We start from the raw sequence: 22,734 nt of genomic DNA, 5'->3' as shown, positions 1-22,734 counted from the left end.
GTGAGAGTCAGCAGCGGCGGGGGAGAAGGCTGGGCGTGGCGGGGAGGAGGAGGCAGGGCTCGGGGGGTCAACATCAGAGAAGGGGGTGGGGCCGGTGACGGAAGAGGAGGCGGGGCCGGTGACGGAGGAAGAAGAGGCGGACAGGTAAGGAGTGTGACCAGCCCACCTGAGGGTGACCCTAGAGATTCTATGGTGGGCTCTGCAGGGTCACCCTCAGGTGAGCTATGTGGGCTCTTCAAGGGGTGTAACTAGAAATCACAGGGCCCCATACAAAATTTTCTAGTTACGCCCCTGTGCTGAGTAGCTATTCTGTGTCACCTGGCCTCCTTGTTTCAGCCACTGCTAAAGCATTTTGTCTTTATCTACCACAGCTCCATCCTTTATCTCCCAGCAGTGGACTGAATATAAAGCTTGAAGTGGAGATGACTAGTTCTGCATATACCTCTGTTAGTCTTCTGATTGATCCCTGGGTATTTCTGAGAAGCCCCTTGGAGACTACTCAAAGACATAGCATGGGGCCTTAACTTTCACCTATGTAATGAATATGCTCTGCCCACTGGCAACCCTGTAAACACAGTCCTCCTGAAGGCACTTTTTAAGGACAATGTTAAAATGGGTCTCTCACATCTGCAAATACTTGTGCTTAACCTCTTTTTATGGAGTTCCCTAATGTTACAAGCCATCAGCTTGAAAGTAGACATTCTATCAATGGTAGTGCTACAGGCAGATCAACAAGATAATTCTGTTAATCCGCCTGTAGCACTACCATTGATAAGATAATTGATACAAAGTCCAAGGAAATAATTGTCTGTAGGCCTAAGCATCACAGTTAGATAATACATCACAATAAGAATAAGTGCTACACAACCCCCAACATGTGAAAGCATACACTATATGTAATATTTAATTGAGGTGACAAAAGGTGACAACTGTTGAAAAAACAAAGTTCTTACGTAAAGGCAGGGCTAATGGTTGTATCAAGATAACTTATCCCGGCCATTTTTGGGACGTACCATAGGAAGACTGAACAAATGAAAAAGTCTAGTGTAACAAATTCCACTGGTGGGCAGCCAAAAGTAAAGGAATATCTGAAGTTTATAAAATGCAGTTATGTATAATTGTCACTAGGTCACTAGTTAGCAACCACTCATGGGAAGATGTGTGGTATCCCTTAGGTACCATATTTAGAGGAATTATAAAAGCAAATAGAGTGCCAGTGAAAAGTCCAGTAATCTCGACCAAACACAATGAAAATAGTGACATCTACTTTAATATTGTAAACCGTAATAAACAGGGCATGCAGTATTTTTTTTATAAAGATCCAAACATGATACCATAAAGGAAGAAATAGGGACAAAGAATGAAAAATATTTAACCGGGGGATTTGTATCAAGAAATGGGATGGGGGAATTTATCAAAACAGAATAGCAACCAATCAGCTTGTATCTTCAGTTTATTCACTTAAACTTTGAGAATCAAAAACAGAAGCTGATCCAGATGTTGTCTGCCCCAGTTTTGATAAATTCCCCTTGATTTATATAACGCTGGTCAAATACTATGCACAAAAATACCTAGAAAGACAAACCTATCATATTGGACCCATTTAGGCTCACAGTGACGTTTTAACTTGAGATTGCTACTAACAAACATTCATATTATGCATGTATGAGTTGAACTGTCATAAATTACACAATTTTCCCTGAATTCAGAAATATAACTTACAATCAAATCATATAACATCATCATCTATTTTCTGTGCAAACAGCCCCCTGGGCAAAATAAGGCCTGAAACCCATATATGTAATTTGAGTGAATAGGTATATAGCACTTCAAAAAGTCAGCTATTTTCAGAGAGAGTGGGAAAGTTTTAAAGGTGAAAGGTGACAAAGTTGTGAATAAATGTTCTTTTCAAAAGAAAACCCATTTTAAACAGCCTAGGTTGGAAAGATTTACCTTGCCACAAATGTTACTTCCTCAGACTACTGCATTTTGACATTTAGATTTCCTGTGGACATATGAAACCGAATGACGTCTGAGCTACTTGCTTTTGTATATATATCAAGCATTTTTTGACTGCACAACATGTTATGGGGCAGTCAATCATGCACACTTTTTCTGAAAAACATGAAAATGTCAAACATAAATAAATGCTGGCATGCAAGGTTAGTCAAGTCATGACCCTGAACACAACCACAGACATTTTTAAACTGAGGAAAGTGTTAGGTTCCAACATCTCCTGTTGCTGTATTGTAGAACTTCACATTACAATTGAGAACTTTATGGACAGTGTAATTTGTTTCAGCATGTAGACTGATATCCAGAGTTGTTGCTGGAAACAATCACTGTTTTGTATCATAAAACTTCTTAAAATTTGCATGTTAGATTAAGTTTTCATCAACTGTGTTTGGGGATTCTTCTACTGTACAAAAAACACCACATACTTAAATTATTATGCTACCAATAAAAGGGAGATTGGTGGACTTTGTGCTAAAGCAAAGCCTTAATGAAAAACTAGAGTACTGAGCTGGCATGTGCCTCAAGACCTAAAGCTAAACTTCAGGCAGATGGAAAAAACACAAATTATTGCAGCTTGGTAATCATTAATACATCCCTAAATATATATTTTTTAAATGCAAGCAGTGTAAGTACTTGACTTTGAGTTGGTATCAGCCCCTTGTAGTCCCTGTGCAGCAGAGCTTAGAAAGGGGCACAAGGAGCAGGCGTGTTGCAGTGCAAGCAGCATGCTTATACTAAAGGAAAGCAAAGTGACATAAGAGATAAGCTCATCAGTGTGCTGCTTCTCCTTTCTCTGTCCAATCACAGGGTGGGGAGGAGACCTGTAAGTGAAACTGCCGAAAAGAAAGGCCAGGTCCCCTCCAGTCCAGGCAAAACTGTGCTGTGTGGCAGAGTTGTGTAAATCTCAGGATTGAATAGACAGAAATACAAATCATTTGGCAAGTAAAACAGCTGCCAAGGGTTTAATGTCACTTTAACTATCCAGCTCTGCTACCCTGAATTTCCTGTCCAGTACAAGATCACATACAGAACAGCCTTCAGCAGTCATCCATCTACTAGATTGTAGAAGGGAGATGAAAGAAAGTAGGCACAGGGATGAGGAGAGGAGCAGGGGGGAGAGGAGTGTTTTGCACTGCTGTGTATGTGTGTTTGCTGAGAACACACAACTTACTAGCACACACAAGGGTGGCACCATAAGACTCTCTGCACGTAAAAGAAGCCACCCTAAAACAGGATATCAGGGCCAGTGCAGAAGGGATCAGCTTACTCTGCAGGAAACAAAAACTTTTCAACATCAATGAGCAGCATCCATTGTAAGTGATTAAATCAGTATTTGAAATAGCTTAATAACCTTTTGACTTTAATATCACTTTAAATTATATAATGATATTTCATCTATAATCACGTAAACAGCTACAACTCTACTTCCTAAAAAGTTGGGACACTGTAAAATCTATATAAAAACAAAATGCAATGATTTGCACATCTCATAAACCCATATTTTATTCACAGTAGAAAACTTATCAAATGTTGAAACTGAGAAAATGTACCATTTTAAGAAAAAAATCAGGTAATTTTGCAAATCATTGCATTCTTATTTTATGTAGATTTTACACAGCGTTCCAACTTTATTTGGAATCAGGTACTTTGTTTTTAAATATAGCATTTAAATGACTTAATCTGAAATGGAAAACATTCAAGTTCATTTTTAAGTTGTCCCTATACAGTTTGTATGAAGGTGTGTATCAAGGTGCTTGATGCAAGGTTTTGTTCAGCATAATCGCTGCAAAGATATGTGAGTTTAAAGAAGTGATTCATATTTTGCATGCATTTCTATTCACTGGCTGAAGAAGAAGGTGTTGCAATTATATGTCATAACACACACCAGTTACCTCTGGTTTACATATGTGCTCCATACTCAGAACATGGAGGACACTGGGTTTTAAGGTACAGCATGTAGCAGAGCTAATGAAAAACAGATTGACATTCTACATGACATGTGTTTAAAAAAAATCTTATAAATAAAGACGTACACTATACGCAAAAGCATATCTTAAAAAGAGGGCATCTAAAGTGAACTAGTGTTCTTACTGAAAAGAGTCCAGGATTGTTTAAATCAGCAATATTGTTCAAAATAACACATTTATTTATTTACTATAATGAACCAACATCAGTAGCAATATAGTGTACATCAAGAGTTACAAGACAAACTTGAAACCTATATTTTGTGTGAAAGGACATTTAGGAAACTGATTATAATATATGGCCACTTTTTCTCTCTATTATGGTTCTTTTAGAAAATAAATACGCGCGCGCACACACACACACACACACACATATAAATATATTTATGAAAACCTAAAAATGTGTAAATACACACTCCCCGTAGGCATAATTGAAGTCCTCCAATGCAAGGGATCAACATCAAGCCCAGTCCACTTACTAAAGTGTATTTCAAAGCTCCATGCCTACTTTTATTGCTCAAACTAGTATTTGAAAAGTTTCCTACACAGGGGTTTATTCAACACAAAATAGCAACACAGGCCATCATAAACCAATTCCAGCCTCCTGGCTAGCTTTTCAGCCCAAGCCACTCTGCTAGAGTCTGTTCTTGTCTATTCTACTCAAAGATTACTCTTCACGGTTTTTCGCCGTATCTCAGATCAGCTGTTCAGTGTGCTCAGATTCCTCTCCATTCAGGCACGGAGAGGGATAGACACACTCCCAGTATAGAAGTGTATGATATAAGTGAACAAAGTGCCAATTCTCTTGCAAAAACAATATAAACAGTGTTGAACAATATAAACACTGTTTATAAGAGCACTGACACTTTGTTCACTTATATAAGTTTATTTATAGGAAGCCATGTAGTTGTCGAAACATGTTGGGTGTGGGGTATAAGTATTTTTAAAATTAGTTAGAGGGAAAGTAAATTTAAGCAAAGCCTCAAAAACTTTGAGAAAAAGGAAAATGATACAGGCTTGTTTGTCATCTCCTTCTAAATAGAGATAAGTGCAGATTGAGTAAATAAAAAGATTAAACATAAAGATGCTTTTAGATAAGAATGATTTAAAAAGGATACATTTTTATGCAGCTAAATTGTTGATTACCCGTAGATGGTTACAAACAACTCCTCCAACATCATTGACCTGATTTCATTAGTTAACACCCAATATTCCTATGAAAAGATGTTTGCCATGAAAAATAACTCATATCCTATATTCCTTTCAGCTTGGAGAAAATGGATTGTACATCCATACTGCATTGTTTGATCTCTAATATTGCCTGACGCATAACTGGTCCATACCTTGTCTTCCCTCCTTCCTCCCCTCCTCTCTTTCCACTTGTTTTGTCTTCCTCCCTTCCTCCTAACCTCCCTATAAATGGAAATAATATTGCAAAGCATACTGTATCCTGGATGTTAAGTTGGTTATGTTATATGCATTTTGTTATGTATGCTTCACTTGACTTCAATAAAGAACTATTGAAAGTAAAAAGGATACATTTTATTTAAAACTCCAAAGGGGCTGACGTGAAGTTGTATTGTACGTGAAAGTTAGTGTATGGCTTAAATTTATAAATACTCCTAATTTGGAGATAAACATTTTCAAATAAATCTCCTGTAATTGTTGATTATAAGGAGCAAGTGAAAGTAAAAGAGGTAAAAACAATATAGTATGTCCCAACCAATATTTAACCAGTGAACAGATGGGGGTTGAATGAGAATACACATGACCCTTGACTTCAGGGAAAAGAAATTACAACATAAAACAGCCCTCGTAACTGTACTTGACAAAGAGAAAGTAGAGTAACAAGTCTCTTTAAGGAAGGTGAGGTAATAACAGAATAGGTGTACAAGAGATGGATGTATACAGAGTTGTGATGTGACTCATTATGTATGATAAATAAGTATGATGTGAGAAGAAAGCTTTCTTTTCACAATAGATGTCATTAGGATCCTCAAACTATATTTTCCCACCTAGCGAAAAGCTGTAGTCAAGCAACAAAAAAATTTCTTGATCTTCCAAATATAAGTAACAAGATGGTATTTTCCTGTAAAGAGACAAAAATGGTTGGATTCAACAAAATCCAAAGGTTCGACTTAACAGATTCCAAACAATTTCCTTTGAAAAAAGCAATGTGCTCACTATATGAATGTGAAGAGGGAGTAAGTTTAAAGACTGATCCAGATACTGTATATTCCATTACACACTGGGAAGCTGAGTGATACGTAGGAGCAGGCCCAAGAGTATTCTGTTTATAAACCTTAGTAGGAATGGTACTTGGTACATTTTGACCATTTGTTTGTATGTTATTCTGAATCCAAAGAGGCAGAAAAGGAAGATTAAAAACATAGTATAATGATGCCATTTATACTCAAAGAGTAGAAAATGGATAATTCATTAATTATATATAAAACATCAGTATTTAAGACACTGACACTTTCTTGTGAGAATGCTCCTGGTATTCCATGATGGGAAAGTGTCCAAATAATTAAGAAAAAACTAATGAGCCAGGCACCTGTTTGTAGTAATTTAGAATCTACAGAATGAAGCTGGAGCAAAATGGAAAAAAAAATTACTCAACAGAACAACAGAATATGGAAATAACCCACTAGGTGAAGGTATACCTTAAACTGAAGGTGTATGGCTCTAAGAACTGGATGTGGAGTACACAGTACAGTTTTGTTCACCTATCCTTAGGCAGGATGTCCAAGAGCTATAGAAAGCCCAGAGAAGGGTGACTACATTAATAAGGGAGATGGAAGGCTTTAGCTATCAAGAAAGGTTACAAAAATTAAAATTGTTCTTAGAGAAGAGACTCTTAAGAGGTGACATGATTGCAATTTACAAACGGATCAATGGCAATATAGGGAATACACTACTTAAGCCAAGAACTTTAACCACCTTCCGTCCATGGCTGTTTGTGAATGGCCGGACAGGAGTCTGCTAGGAGCGGCAGGGCGTCTTAAGACATCCTGCCCCTCCCCCCTCTCTGACCGCCGCACACGAGAGGGAAAACTGTGAGCATGTAAACAGCCAGCGATGGCTGTTTACATAGAAGCGATCAGGTGTCTCGAGACGCCCGATCGCTTGCAGGTGTGCTCCACCCCTTACCTCTGTCCCGCCGCCGCTGCCGGTCCTGTGACCCGCTGTTGCCGGTGCGGCTGGGACTGTAACGGCGACGCTCTAACAGCAGATCAAAGGGAGATCAGTACTCGATCTCCCTTTGATCTCTTTTACTGTCCCCGAATTCAGGAAGTGATGTATATTACATCACTTCCTGCATTTAGTGTCACTCTGCTTCTTCAGCTTCTCTGGGGGTCCCTAGGTGACATCAGAGGTCTTGGAGACCCCTGATGTCTCCATACAGTAAAGAGGACCTCTTTGGTGAACTGGCTATCACATAGGGGATTTCATAGCAATAAAGTTGTCTAAAAAAGTTTTAAAAAAATGAAAGCATTAAAAAAATAAAGAAGCTAAAAAAAATATTCACAAATAATAATAAAAAATAATTAAAAAAATAATTAAAAAAAATAATAAAATAACAAAAAAAATTTTTGAAAGTCCCTCACCTCGCCACATACACACGCAAACATGCGTTGGGTGCGCCTATGTACAAAAATGACGAATGCACCCATTATGCCGCACATGTTACATATCGCGAATGTCGGAGTGAGAGCAATAATTCTAGGGCCATCAATCACTGATAACACTAAACTGATGAGCGGTAAAAACGTATAAAACGTCGCCTATGGCCAATTTTGGTTGCGGTCGTTTTCTGCAATTTCGCTGGCGCGCGCAATTTTAAAGCTTGACATGTTTGATGTCTATTTACCCGACGTGACCCTGTCTTTTATATTTTACCAAAAAATTGGGGTGATAATAAATGTTTCATAACATTTTATAGGGAAACATGTTTTTTTTCAAAATATAGGGTACTTTTTTGTTATATAGTAAAAAATAAAAACCCCAGTGGTAATTAAATACCACAAAAAGAAAGCTCTATCTGTCCCCCCAAAAATTGTATGAAATTTGTTTCAGTACAGCTTCGCTTGACTAAATAAACGTCAGTCAAAGTACCGCAGTGCTGAATACTGAACAATGGCCTGGCCAGGAAGGGGGTGAAACACCCTGGTCTTCAAGTGGTTAAGGAAGATTTAGACTTAAATCTTCTACCAGATGTTACAGCGGTATTAGCTGAAGACAGGTTTTTCTATTTCATCAGGAAATCTTCTATGAAGAAGTGTGCACCCAAAGTGAAATTAGGAGGCTTGGGCATGCCTGTCTTTAGTGCATGATCAAAGAGTAACATCAAATGTATCTTAAATGTTCCAAGCATGAGGCCATAGTGCCCTATGCGTATAGATGGACAATACTGTCATGTGACAGTCCATGTACCTATTATACGCCTGACCACTGTTCCATGAAGATTAGGTGGGTGCAACGGTAGTCATCATTTGTTCTGCCTGATGAAGGGGATCCTGCGAGTACCGGTGTCCAGATTCTTACCAATACTGTCATGTGAGACTCTAACTGAAATGCCTGTAAAATTACATCATAACTAAAGAGGAGAGACACCTGATAAAAAAAAAGTTGCAAGGATCATGGAACTTACTCTGAGTTAGAGGAGTCTTGTTCAAAAAAGTAGCCACACTGGGTTCTGCACACAGGTATGCACACTGGGATTTAAATAGGGAGTCCAACTGTTTCTCAGTGAAGTTACTAAAAGTAAAGGCCTCAAAATGAGGTTACCCACTGCAGCGGCACTGTCCTGAGTGTATTTTAACCCTTTTGCTGCCAGAGCCGTTTTTGCCTTTTTATTTGCACACATTAAATTTAAATTTTAGGCCTGAAGATTACAAAACTGCTGCCTCCCTTCCTCTACCAGAATTATAGATTTCCTGAAAGCAGAGACCCTGTAAAATAAAATGGTGACAGTCACAAGTTTTTATGTTGCATAATATTAACTATTCATCAAACCCATATTTCAGAGACCGTGGTAGTGATCTGGCGGTTTTATAGCTGCCTGAATCACTTCCAGTGTAAAACTGATAGCTTTACACATGTAAACAGACTTCCGGCTGTTAAAGCAGAAAGGAGTCTGCTTACATGGCCCCACCCAGTGTCCAAAGGTCACAGTCCAGATTATCAGTCTTCAGATACTGGATCACACCAGAGGTTGTGCCACAGCTCTGGACCTGTAGTGCACCTTGCTGTTATCTAACACAGTACATTAAGGTCTGGAAAGCACCACTGGCAAAGCCCAGTGCCTGAAGGTCATATTCCAGGCAGGACCAGCAGTCTTCAGTTCAGTGTGTAGAGACCAATTCAAGAAGCATAATATTGTCTAAATTATAAAGAAAAAAACATCCATGAAGCACCAAGAATGTTGATGAAGAGTACATTTTCTTAGGAACGTCTGATTCCTGTGTCCCTTAATGAACGAGAAAGAAACAAACATTTGATTTTCTCACATCTTAACCACTTGAAGGCCAGGTGTTTACACCCCCTTCCTGTCCAGGCCATTTTCCAGTATTCAGCACTTCAGTACTTTGACTGACATTTATCCATGCAACATTGTACTGAAATGAATTTTATACCAATGTTTGGGGACAGATAGAGCTTTCTTTTCATGGTATTTAATCACCACTGGGGTTTTTATTTTTTTCTATATAATGAAAAAGGTACAGAACATTTCGGAAAAAATACCAATACCAGTTAAGCCTGTCCATCTTTGAACATACAGTATATATACTGTATATTAGGGATGAACCGATACTGTTTTTTCGGTATCGCGTATGAGTACCGATATTTATATTTCGCTACTCGCCGATACCAAGTACCGATACCGGTACTTTTGGTAGCATGGAGCCGGCTTCCTGGGCAATTTGGTTATATGAAATCATTTTTTGGAAATGACATTCAAATTACTCATAGCATTTTAGGTCTAGGATATTTGTGTTTAATCAAACGAAAGCTCGCAGCTTCTTTCATATTGTCAAACATGGATGCTGAACATATTTTTTCAAACAAAATGGATATTTATACATCTAAGTTCCCATGATTAGCTTAGAGCTTTCATGTATGTACATTACGTCGTTATGATTCCTGGAACACAAGGTGCTACTTTATTAAACTATTTTTTTCTTTGTGCCACTCAGTAACAATCATCTGGTATAAAAACATTTCACCAATTAATCTTTCTTTATTTTCCTTTGGAAAGAGTTATATTTGTTGATAAGTTATATTTATTGATGTTTTCCAGATTGTATACTATAAATCTTGATTGCAACTTTTCCACATTTCCCTTCAGATATTTTATGATATCATGTCCTTAATTATTGCTAGATTCGAGGCAGCCAAAGAAATGTTTAACTGCCGTGAAATCAAAACAGTTTGTCAAGTGAAACAAACAAAATTTTAGAAAGGCTTCATTCAAGAGTATTTATACGTTATTCCTAAATGCAACATTTGTAAGTGTCAAGCTTTTCCTTCCCTTTATGTATGCCTCATAAAAAAGTTCTCCAACAAAAATATTGGAATGGAATTGCAAAATCATCATTTAACTAGAAAAAGCCTTTTTGTTGTGTGAACAATTATGTTTTAAAATAAGTTTCTATAGTTTATATTGCATAATGACAGATCCTAAAAACATAGCAAGCAATTGACCTATCACGTGGAGTGATTTAACTATACTACTTCTGGGTAACCGCTTCATTTATTTTGTTCTGCCTATAAAGTAAAAGAATATCCACAGGTCAGGCTTGAGCATTCTTTTAAAGCACAACATTAGAATCTATTGTCCTTAAATGCTTAACAAAATAGATCCTATTGACTTTAAGGATGCACCAATACCAGTATCGGTGCTGATTCTCAGCATTTTCACGAGTACTCGTATTTATAAAAATACCCCGAACTTTAAGTTTTTAAACACAAGCTGCTGCCATAAGGTCCAATGCGTGCTGGGGACCTCGTGGCGCCTGTATACAGCACTGGCTGGCTAAACATCTCCTCCTTCTCCATCTCCACCTGCACCCACTTGCACAGCCATGGTGAGACCCTGCACGCAGCCCTGGGTGAGACCTGCACGCAGCCCTGGTGAGATCCTGCAGGCAGCCCTGGTGAGATCCTGCAGGCAGCCCTGGTGAGACCCTGCAGGCAGCTCTGGTGAGACCCTGCACGCAGCTCTGGTGAGACCCTGCACGCAGCCCTGGTGAGACCCTGCACGCAGCCCTGGTGAGACCCTGCACACAGCCCTGGTGAGACCCAGCATGCAGCCCTTGTGAGCAACACAAGGTATGTAGCTTCATATTATTCTGCATTACTGTATAATGTATTGCTGGGATATGTAGTTCTCTATAGCTGGTGGTATTCTGCAATGCTATATATTGTATTGCTGGGATTTGCAGTCTCTCTACAGCTTGAAGTCAGTGGCAGAACTACCAGGGTTGCAGCGATTGAAGCTGTATCCGGGCCTGCACATGTTACATATCGCGAATGTCGGAGTGAGAGCAATAATTCTAGGGCCATCAATCACTGATAACACTAAACTGATGAGCGGTAAAAACGTATAAAACGTCGCCTATGGCCAATTTTGGTTGCGGTCGTTTTCTGCAATTTCGCTGGCGCGCGCAATTTTAAAGCTTGACATGTTTGATGTCTATTTACCCGACGTGACCCTGTCTTTTATATTTTACCAAAAAATTGGGGTGATAATAAATGTTTCATAACATTTTATAGGGAAACATGTTTTTTTTCAAAATATAGGGTACTTTTTTGTTATATAGTAAAAAATAAAAACCCCAGTGGTAATTAAATACCACAAAAAGAAAGCTCTATCTGTCCCCCCAAAAATTGTATGAAATTTGTTTCAGTACAGCTTCGCTTGACTAAATAAACGTCAGTCAAAGTACCGCAGTGCTGAATACTGAACAATGGCCTGGCCAGGAAGGGGGTGAAACACCCTGGTCTTCAAGTGGTTAAGGAAGATTTAGACTTAAATCTTCTACCAGATGTTACAGCGGTATTAGCTGAAGACAGGTTTTTCTATTTCATCAGGAAATCTTCTATGAAGAAGTGTGCACCCAAAGTGAAATTAGGAGGCTTGGGCATGCCTGTCTTTAGTGCATGATCAAAGAGTAACATCAAATGTATCTTAAATGTTCCAAGCATGAGGCCATAGTGCCCTATGCGTATAGATGGACAATACTGTCATGTGACAGTCCATGTACCTATTATACGCCTGACCACTGTTCCATGAAGATTAGGTGGGTGCAACGGTAGTCATCATTTGTTCTGCCTGATGAAGGGGATCCTGCGAGTACCGGTGTCCAGATTCTTACCAATACTGTCATGTGAGACTCTAACTGAAATGCCTGTAAAATTACATCATAACTAAAGAGGAGAGACACCTGATAAAAAAAAAGTTGCAAGGATCATGGAACTTACTCTGAGTTAGAGGAGTCTTGTTCAAAAAAGTAGCCACACTGGGTTCTGCACACAGGTATGCACACTGGGATTTAAATAGGGAGTCCAACTGTTTCTCAGTGAAGTTACTAAAAGTAAAGGCCTCAAAATGAGGTTACCCACTGCAGCGGCACTGTCCTGAGTGTATTTTAACCCTTTTGCTGCCAGAGCCGTTTTTGCCTTTTTATTTGCACACATTAAATTTAAATTTTAGGCCTGAAGATTACAAAACTGCTGCCTCCCTTCCTCTACCAGAATTATAGATTTCCTGAAAGCAGAGACCCTGTAAAATAAAATGGTGACAGTCACAAGTTTTTATGTTGCATAATATTAACTATTCATCAAACCCATATTTCAGAGACCGTGGTAGTGATCTGGCGGTTTTATAGCTGCCTGAATCACTTCCAGTGTAAAACTGATAGCTTTACACATGTAAACAGACTTCCGGCTGTTAAAGCAGAAAGGAGTCTGCTTACATGGCCCCACCCAGTGTCCAAAGGTCACAGTCCAGATTATCAGTCTTCAGATACTGGATCACACCAGAGGTTGTGCCACAGCTCTGGACCTGTAGTGCACCTTGCTGTTATCTAACACAGTACATTAAGGTCTGGAAAGCACCACTGGCAAAGCCCAGTGCCTGAAGGTCATATTCCAGGCAGGACCAGCAGTCTTCAGTTCAGTGTGTAGAGACCAATTCAAGAAGCATAATATTGTCTAAATTATAAAGAAAAAAACATCCATGAAGCACCAAGAATGTTGATGAAGAGTACATTTTCTTAGGAACGTCTGATTCCTGTGTCCCTTAATGAACGAGAAAGAAACAAACATTTGATTTTCTCACATCTTAACCACTTGAAGGCCAGGTGTTTACACCCCCTTCCTGTCCAGGCCATTTTCCAGTATTCAGCACTTCAGTACTTTGACTGACATTTATCCATGCAACATTGTACTGAAATGAATTTTATACCAATGTTTGGGGACAGATAGAGCTTTCTTTTCATGGTATTTAATCACCACTGGGGTTTTTATTTTTTTCTATATAATGAAAAAGGTACAGAACATTTCGGAAAAAATACCAATACCAGTTAAGCCTGTCCATCTTTGAACATACAGTATATATACTGTATATTAGGGATGAACCGATACTGTTTTTTCGGTATCGCGTATGAGTACCGATATTTATATTTCGCTACTCGCCGATACCAAGTACCGATACCGGTACTTTTGGTAGCATGGAGCCGGCTTCCTGGGCAATTTGGTTATATGAAATCATTTTTTGGAAATGACATTCAAATTACTCATAGCATTTTAGGTCTAGGATATTTGTGTTTAATCAAACGAAAGCTCGCAGCTTCTTTCATATTGTCAAACATGGATGCTGAACATATTTTTTCAAACAAAATGGATATTTATACATCTAAGTTCCCATGATTAGCTTAGAGCTTTCATGTATGTACATTACGTCGTTATGATTCCTGGAACACAAGGTGCTACTTTATTAAACTATTTTTTTCTTTGTGCCACTCAGTAACAATCATCTGGTATAAAAACATTTCACCAATTAATCTTTCTTTATTTTCCTTTGGAAAGAGTTATATTTGTTGATAAGTTATATTTATTGATGTTTTCCAGATTGTATACTATAAATCTTGATTGCAACTTTTCCACATTTCCCTTCAGATATTTTATGATATCATGTCCTTAATTATTGCTAGATTCGAGGCAGCCAAAGAAATGTTTAACTGCCGTGAAATCAAAACAGTTTGTCAAGTGAAACAAACAAAATTTTAGAAAGGCTTCATTCAAGAGTATTTATACGTTATTCCTAAATGCAACATTTGTAAGTGTCAAGCTTTTCCTTCCCTTTATGTATGCCTCATAAAAAAGTTCTCCAACAAAAATATTGGAATGGAATTGCAAAATCATCATTTAACTAGAAAAAGCCTTTTTGTTGTGTGAACAATTATGTTTTAAAATAAGTTTCTATAGTTTATATTGCATAATGACAGATCCTAAAAACATAGCAAGCAATTGACCTATCACGTGGAGTGATTTAACTATACTACTTCTGGGTAACCGCTTCATTTATTTTGTTCTGCCTATAAAGTAAAAGAATATCCACAGGTCAGGCTTGAGCATTCTTTTAAAGCACAACATTAGAATCTATTGTCCTTAAATGCTTAACAAAATAGATCCTATTGACTTTAAGGATGCACCAATACCAGTATCGGTGCTGATTCTCAGCATTTTCACGAGTACTCGTATTTATAAAAATACCCCGAACTTTAAGTTTTTAAACACAAGCTGCTGCCATAAGGTCCAATGCGTGCTGGGGACCTCGTGGCGCCTGTATACAGCACTGGCTGGCTAAACATCTCCTCCTTCTCCATCTCCACCTGCACCCACTTGCACAGCCATGGTGAGACCCTGCACGCAGCCCTGGGTGAGACCTGCACGCAGCCCTGGTGAGATCCTGCAGGCAGCCCTGGTGAGATCCTGCAGGCAGCCCTGGTGAGACCCTGCAGGCAGCTCTGGTGAGACCCTGCACGCAGCTCTGGTGAGACCCTGCACGCAGCCCTGGTGAGACCCTGCACGCAGCCCTGGTGAGACCCTGCACACAGCCCTGGTGAGACCCAGCATGCAGCCCTTGTGAGCAACACAAGGTATGTAGCTTCATATTATTCTGCATTACTGTATAATGTATTGCTGGGATATGTAGTTCTCTATAGCTGGTGGTATTCTGCAATGCTATATATTGTATTGCTGGGATTTGCAGTCTCTCTACAGCTTGAAGTCAGTGGCAGAACTACCAGGGTTGCAGCGATTGAAGCTGTATCCGGGCCCTGGCCCTCCAACACTGTCCTAAAATCATTAGGCTGTATTGTTTTAGAAAAATGGTCACATGACGGTAAAAAAAAAAGGTATTGGTAATTGGTATCGGCGGTACTTGAGGTTGAGGAGTATTGGTACTTGTACTCGGTCTTGAAAAAATGGTATCGATGCATCCCTAGTCTATTTATTGGCTAAAGCTTGTATGGGATACTCAATTATGCATTGTGCCTGATGGCAAATATTAAACATATGCTTGTTTCCATGGACAATCTTTAAATATAGGTGTATCTATAGAAATGCTCATGATTTGTTTCAGTGCATTTTGACAAAAAAATAAAATCATACTGCTTTATCAAGGAACAAGGAAAATATAATAATTTTGTGCAGCATATAACAAGTTAATAAAAGATCATGACTAAAGTAGGGTATACACAAAGGTTCATAAGAAAAATTAAAGAAAAACAATCCTGTGTTGCAGATTCCTACCTGTTTCTGTTCTGAAGAAATAGCTGTTTGTTTCACCATGTCCTGTCCAGTCTGATTCTTGAAGGAAGGGTTGAATGGAATGGTTGAATGGAAGGGTTGAATGGAATGGAATGTTAATTATAGCCACCTGTGCACATTCAGTGTTTTAATGAGGAAATTTGCAGTGTCTGCATCCATTTAGAGTAGTTAAACCTTAGGGAGAATCTCACCAAAAATAACATTTCTGATGCAGGAGTGCAACATATATTTTTTCTTGTATCTTAGTACAGACTTCTGCACCAACCGTGTACAAAACACCTCAAGGTTGCCAAATTGCTTTACATTTTTACAACAGTTTAAGAAAACTACAGCTGCTTCAGAATGAAATGGAAAGAATATTTTTGAATAAAATTGCAAAATGGCTTGTTCAGCATTTTTGTATGCTATAGTAGGAAAGTATGTATATACTGAATATGTGTGTACACTCAGCGGCCACTTTATTAGGTACACCTGTTCAATTGCTTGGTCTGAGTATTTAAAAAACTGCTGATCTACTGGGATTTTCACATACAACCATCTCTAAAATTTACAGAGAATGGTCTGAAAAAGAGAAAATATCCAGTGAGCAGCAGTTGTGTGGATGAAAATGCCTTGTTGATGTCAGAGGTCAGAGAAGAATGGGCAGACTGGTTCAGAGTGATAGAAAGGCAACAGTAACTCAATTAACCATTCGTTAAAACCGAGGTACGCATCATCACGCAATACCATCTCTGAACGCACAATACGTTAAACCTTAAATCAGATGGGCTAAAGCAGCAGAAGACCACACCGAGTGCCGCTCCTGTCAGCTAAGAAGAGGAAACGGAGGCTATAATTCGCACAGGCTCACCAAAAGTGGACAATAGAAGATTGGAAAAATGTTGCCTGGTCTGATGAGTCTTGATATCACCTGCGACATTCGAATGGTTGGGTCAGAATTTGGCATAAACAACATGAAAGCATAGATGGAGGCTGATGGTGGTGGTGTAATGGTGTGGGGGATATTTTCTTGGCACACTTTGGGCCCGTGATGCTTTCATGTCAATATGGACCAAAATCTCTGGGGAATGTTTCCAACACCTTGTTGAATATATGCCACAAAGAATTAAGGTAGGGCAAAAGGGAGTACAACCCAGTACTAGCAAGGTGTACCTAATAAAGTGGCCGGTGAGTATATGTATGTATATACTGTATATGATTTATGATTCAAATAGCACTTCACTTCTAAAAACAACTTCCTCTCATATCCTTTGGCAATTGCAGATTTTTTTTTCAACAGTAATTACCTTATAACTTTTTTTTTACAAAAATGTTAGACCTGACAGAGACCTGTGGCATGCCTGCGCATGTGCAAGATCCCCACGTTCCCCACGCATACGCAGACATGCCACAGATCTCTGCCAGGGAGATATCCAAGTTTCTCTGCACATGTGCAAGCACATCACAGGTCTCTGCAAGGTCTATGGCAGATGCACACACATCTTATAAGCACACATAAGGGTGGCTCCTTAGGACCATGCAAGGGAAAGGAGTCACCATATCAGGGTCAGCGCTCAAGGGACCAGCTAATTTTGCAGGAAGCTAAAACTTTTAATCATCAAGGAGCAGCATCCATTGTAAGTGATTTCATCAGCATTTGAAATAGCTTAAAAAACCTTTGACTTAAATATCACTTTAAACAGCAGACAATAAATATAATGAGGGCATTTAACCATAGAAAATAACAAGAAGTCATGATGAAGTTGTATTTTTTTGAGTGATTTTTAAGTCATGTTTGGATGTACTAATAAAGCTTTAATAAAACAATTGTATGCAAATTACTATTATGCTAGATATTGTTTCATGTTTGATATTTAAACATTTTGAAGTAAGAGTGTATGTAATTATTTGAAATAATGTAAAGAGTGGAAAAGTGGGTAATGCATCCCTGACTTTTTGGTGGAGATGGCATGCTATAGCTAATTTCCTATCCTCACCCAGGATGTCACCTTTAAAAAACGCAATGCTAGCATTTCATTCACCCAGTGTTAATGTTTTTTTTCCAATAATAAATCCATATTAAACAAATATACTTTGCTCAGCAAATTATTTGTTTAAATTTGTGTCCAAGCAATTATAGTCATCATTTTCCAAAGAGCTGGCTCCAACTCTCAGTTCCGGTTCCCTGAATTTCCTGTTGAGTGCAAGAACATAAGGGACCGAGCAGTCTCCAGCAACTGTCCATTTATTAGCTTGTAGAAAGCAGGGAGACCAAGGAACAGAGAAATGTCTTGCCTTGCTGTGCCTGTGTATTTGGGGAGCCACACTCAGCTTAATAGCACACACAGGGGTGGCTCCAATGATACTGCAAGGGAAAAGGAGCCACCCTAAGAGCCACCCTAAAACAGGATATCAGAGTCAGTCCTTAGGGGACCAGCTGAATTTGCAGCAAACTAGGGGGTCTATTCAATAAAGGGTGAAGAGTTTGGAGAAGGCAGGAGAAGTGAACAATCTAGGACAACATAGCTGAACTGGAAAGTGAGCTGAATTGGAGAATTTTTCCAAATCGGCTATTTTGTCCTAGATTGTTCACTTCTCCTGCCTTCTCCAAACTCTTCACCCTTTTGTGTATAGAGCTGTAAAACTTTTTTCCCCAAAGCAACTTGTTAAAAAATGTTAAGAAAATAAAATATTATGTAGAACTGGTAAAAAAAAACAATATGTCAACACTGCAATGAAAGTCATTCAGTCCAGATACCCATAAAGAGGCATCAGTATAGAATGTAACAGGTAACCTCTCTCATTGCATAAACCTTAAGCCCAACTGATGTGGAGCGAGTGAAAAAAAAAACAAGTGGCGAGGGTAAGGGAGAAACAGAAGGAAAGGGGAGGACAAAGAGAGCCAGAAACCAATTGTGCCCCCAACGATCTTCACCTGGTGACGATCCACACAACCTTCTTAACTGTCAGAACTCTGTGGCCTACCTTGTCTTTCTGGTAGAGGACAAACAAAAGGCCAAAAGCCAGCCTTGAAGACCCTTGCAGTCGGCATCCCTTGATCAGCTGATCAAAGGAGCTGGGCAAAAATTTTCATATCATAGGAGCCGACAGCCAATAAGCTGCCCGCTCTCGTCGAGTATTTTGACAAGGGCCGCCGACTCCTGTCAAAATACACTGCAAACAGCGTGATTCCTCGGTCGACACATTCCTAAGTGTTGATGAAGGAATCTGCTCTATTTTTCTCATTCGATTGGGACCGGAACGCACTGGATCGCATTGCGGCCACCTGACTATGTGTTGGGGCGGAAGGACACATGGCGGTGCATTGAAGTCAATGGCACCTCAGCTACACCCTACGACCACAATGTGATTGGCCGCACAGGAACACGTGCCTGCATTCTGCTCCGATCAGAAAAAAATAGTGCTTGTAGCACTATTCTGACCGGACTGGAACGCAGGCACTGATGTACCATGCGTTCCCGTGCTGCTGATCTCATTGCGACCGGAGGGCGTGCCTGAGGTGCCATTGAGTTGCACCCCCTTACCACCCCAATCGGGCCAGAACACACTGTGGCTGGTGTGTACTAGCCTTGAATGTAAAGTCTATCTAGCTGAGCCAGATTACATGGAATGTTTCTATCTTGTCAGTTTTAGTGTGAAATACACTGAGTGGTCAGATTATTATGACCACCCCATCAGTACTTTGTTGGGCCACGAGATGACTCCTTGAGATGACTTAGTTGGGCCGCCTCGTGACTCCACGAGATGTTGAAAGGTGATGCGAGGAATCTGACACTGCACTGTTGCCCTTCTGTTGTCTTGTACCAGTCTTGCCACTCTCCATTCTGCCCTAACATTGACTAGTTGCTGGCGGCCACAATTTGCACGTTCAGACCCAGATTTTCGGCTGACATTCCAGTCTTTAAACAATTGAACAACAGCTGCTCTTGAACATTTAACAAATTCTGCTGTTTTGCTGATACTCGCTCCATGGCTTGAGCGCCAACAATCATCCCACATTCAAAGGCTGTTAAATCGCGTTGTTTACCCGTATCTTCAGAAAAAAAATCACTTCTACTGTCGTGGTAAACAACCTGCTTCCCTATTTATAATGGTCTGGCCCTCTAGCAACTACAGCGCGAAATTATAGCTAATTTGCCTACAAACGTCAGGTGGTCATAATAATCTGGACACTCAGTGTATTTCCTCCATTTCCTTAGCAAAATTAATCTGCCTGATCCATTCACAAATTGTGGGGCTTGTATTAGTTCTCCAGTGTCTGGGTATCAAGCATCAAACTGCGTTAATGAGGTGGTTCAAGAGAGAATTCTTAGCATAGCACAGGATTGAAAACGCTTGTGGGAAACTAAAACCTTAAGGCTGGGTTCCCACCTGGGCGTTCGAAATATGCGCATATGACGTTTTTACCGCGATTTGCGTTCCACCAAACGTGCCTCAAACGTGCGTTTACGAGGGCTATCCGGAAATACGCCCCAAAGAAGCTCCTGTACTTCTTTGGGCGTAGGGCGTTTTCAGCGAGTTCCGACGTGCTGAAATACGCCCAGGTGGGAACCATGCCCATAGGAAATAATGGGATTTCACTTGCTGGCGTTTACAGCGCGTCGATCAGCGCTGTAAAACGCCCAGGTGTGAACCCGGCCTAAGTGATTTAATCAACATTTGAAATAGCTTAAAAACATTTTGACTTAAATATAACTTTACACCTTAATAATTAAATTGGTATTGAGTCCCATTTTCCTATTTTGTAAATACTTTGTAAATAATGTATCTGTGGTGCAGCCAATTAGATGATTCTTTTCCATTCATAATTGCATGAATAAAAGGAATAACTTGAATGGTTTCCATCAGCAACATACACTTCTGCTCTCAGACAGTGTCATTTGGAAGACCTATTATGACAGAAAGTTTGTAAATCAAATATTGTATCCCTACTGAAAATGTTAGGATGTTAAGATTCCTCAGATGCATCACATGCTGTTCCTAGAGATAAAATGACCAGAAATGCCATAGGCAATTCCCAGAAGTATTGTATTAGACTGTATGAATGTTTAATAAAAGGCACTATAGAACCCACTATAGAAATTTATTTTTTAAAATCCTGTACTATATTTAATTAGCTGTATCTGCACCTTGACAGACTTTCTGTTATCTCTGAATCACTTAACTATTTTTAAATGTGTTTGAGCAGGAAAGACCAATTTAATGCGATAAAATGCCTCAGAGAGATATTCCGAGAATCAAAGAAGCCAGACTTAGTCTGACCATTTACAACTTGCGTAATTAGAATGCCACATTAGAGGAAAGCCAAATTATTAACTTATGCAATAGATCAGATATACTTTTCTCAAAAATAAATGTGGAACGTATGTGCAATTATACAAATATTGGTTTAGCGTTCTCTCCATGAAGTATGGATGAATGGACCTGTAAGACATACCTATCACTTTCTCATAACGTTATGTCAGGCTGGCTGGTGAGCTTTCAATGAATGCCTTTTCATTACACATACCATCTAACATCTATCAGTAGCCCAAAACACACTTTTGCTGCTATCAGACGTGCTTCCCCCTCGCGGAACTCAATAGAGCTCTTAATGTCACAGCCAATAGTCAAAACTTCATGTCAAGGGAGAATAGCTGCACAGATTCAACTTACATGTGAGCCGTCTGCTCTGATCAGAGTGTTTCATGTCACAGAGAACCAGCATGATGGGTGTCTGAGTGAATCAGCATAAATGAACATCAAGGCTTTTCATTAATGAATGCTACTGTATAAGTCCTTCAGGATCATAATATACTGTTTACTCTAATGAGAAATTACTGAAGAGTGTTTAGATGAATTTTACTACAATCCACAGGTTCCTGGTACAGTATTTAAATGGGGGCCTCTGTGTGTCTTACAAAAGAGCCTTTGGCATACTTGATGACCTCAGCCAAGCACTCTGACAATAGAGAGCCTAAAAGCATGTACTGAATCTTAATGATGGCCATGGTTAGGGGTAGGGTGATGCAGCACAAAATTCACAGCTGCCTATAGTTTTATACTGCTTCTTCAGCAAGTCTTCCTTGCACAAGAATAGTTCAGACACAGGCAGAACTTTGCCCAAACATTACATTGTTTTGGATGCTCTACTGTATCCAGCATAGACCCTAGGATGTCAGCTAAAATTGTCCATTATCTGGCAAATTTAGCAGTACAAAGCGAAAGGAACCAGTGAAATGTACAATTAACCTAGCGGACTTGCTGATCATCTGGCTTCTATACCTTCTTGGTCACTGACCTAGAACAAGTATGCAGCAAAATAAGTCAAAGTGAAGTCATAATTCCTGATCGGTCTACCTGTTCTGTGCTAGTGTCTAAGTAGTAGGCATGTGCGATTCGTTTAGTTCAGAATCGAAATTCGGACGAAATTTCGGAAATTCAGAGAATCGGATGTATCCGAATTACAGATATAACGAATGCAAACGAATCCGGATTTCCTATTCCGAATTTCCGATTCGTTTTTTTTTTTTGATGAACTTTCGTTTTTTGGATGAAATTTCGTTGCAGCAAAGTGACATTTGAGAACAAAAAAACTTTTTTCCCTCTTAAATGTCACTTTGCTGCAACAAATGAAACGAACGTTCGCACAGATTACCGCTAACGAATTTCGTACGAATCCGAATTCAGAAACGATTTGACTTTCGGACCTGAATTCCGAAAAACTAAATAAAGCAAAATCTGAATAAAAAAGAAACGAAACTAAACACATTTTTTGCTGGTGCACATGTCTAATATAGACCTCTTGTTTCCAGGATTCAAACAGAGCCATTGAACACAGGGGAGTAGAAGAGTGGCACTCAACGTTAGCATCTGGGTGAGTTCAATTATATGATAGACAAAACAAGGAGTTACTCATGCTTACCTTTCTGTC

The 22,734-nt window shown here is 39.4% G+C and overlaps 1 protein-coding gene across 1 annotated transcript in view; it reads right to left on the bottom strand.

Annotated features, from left to right (window-relative positions):
- The window catches only part of CUNH4orf22 (chromosome unknown C4orf22 homolog), a 338,023-nt gene that overhangs the window by 213,060 nt on the left and 102,229 nt on the right, over window positions 1-22,734 (bottom strand). The gene's annotated exons all lie outside the window — the stretch shown is intronic.

This window comes from Nanorana parkeri, unplaced genomic scaffold, assembly GCF_000935625.1.
Source record: "Nanorana parkeri isolate BGI_ZX_2015 unplaced genomic scaffold, ASM93562v1 scaffold374, whole genome shotgun sequence".
NCBI lineage: Eukaryota > Metazoa > Chordata > Amphibia > Anura > Dicroglossidae > Nanorana > Nanorana parkeri.
This window is presented reverse-complemented; position numbering and strand designations above follow the sequence as displayed.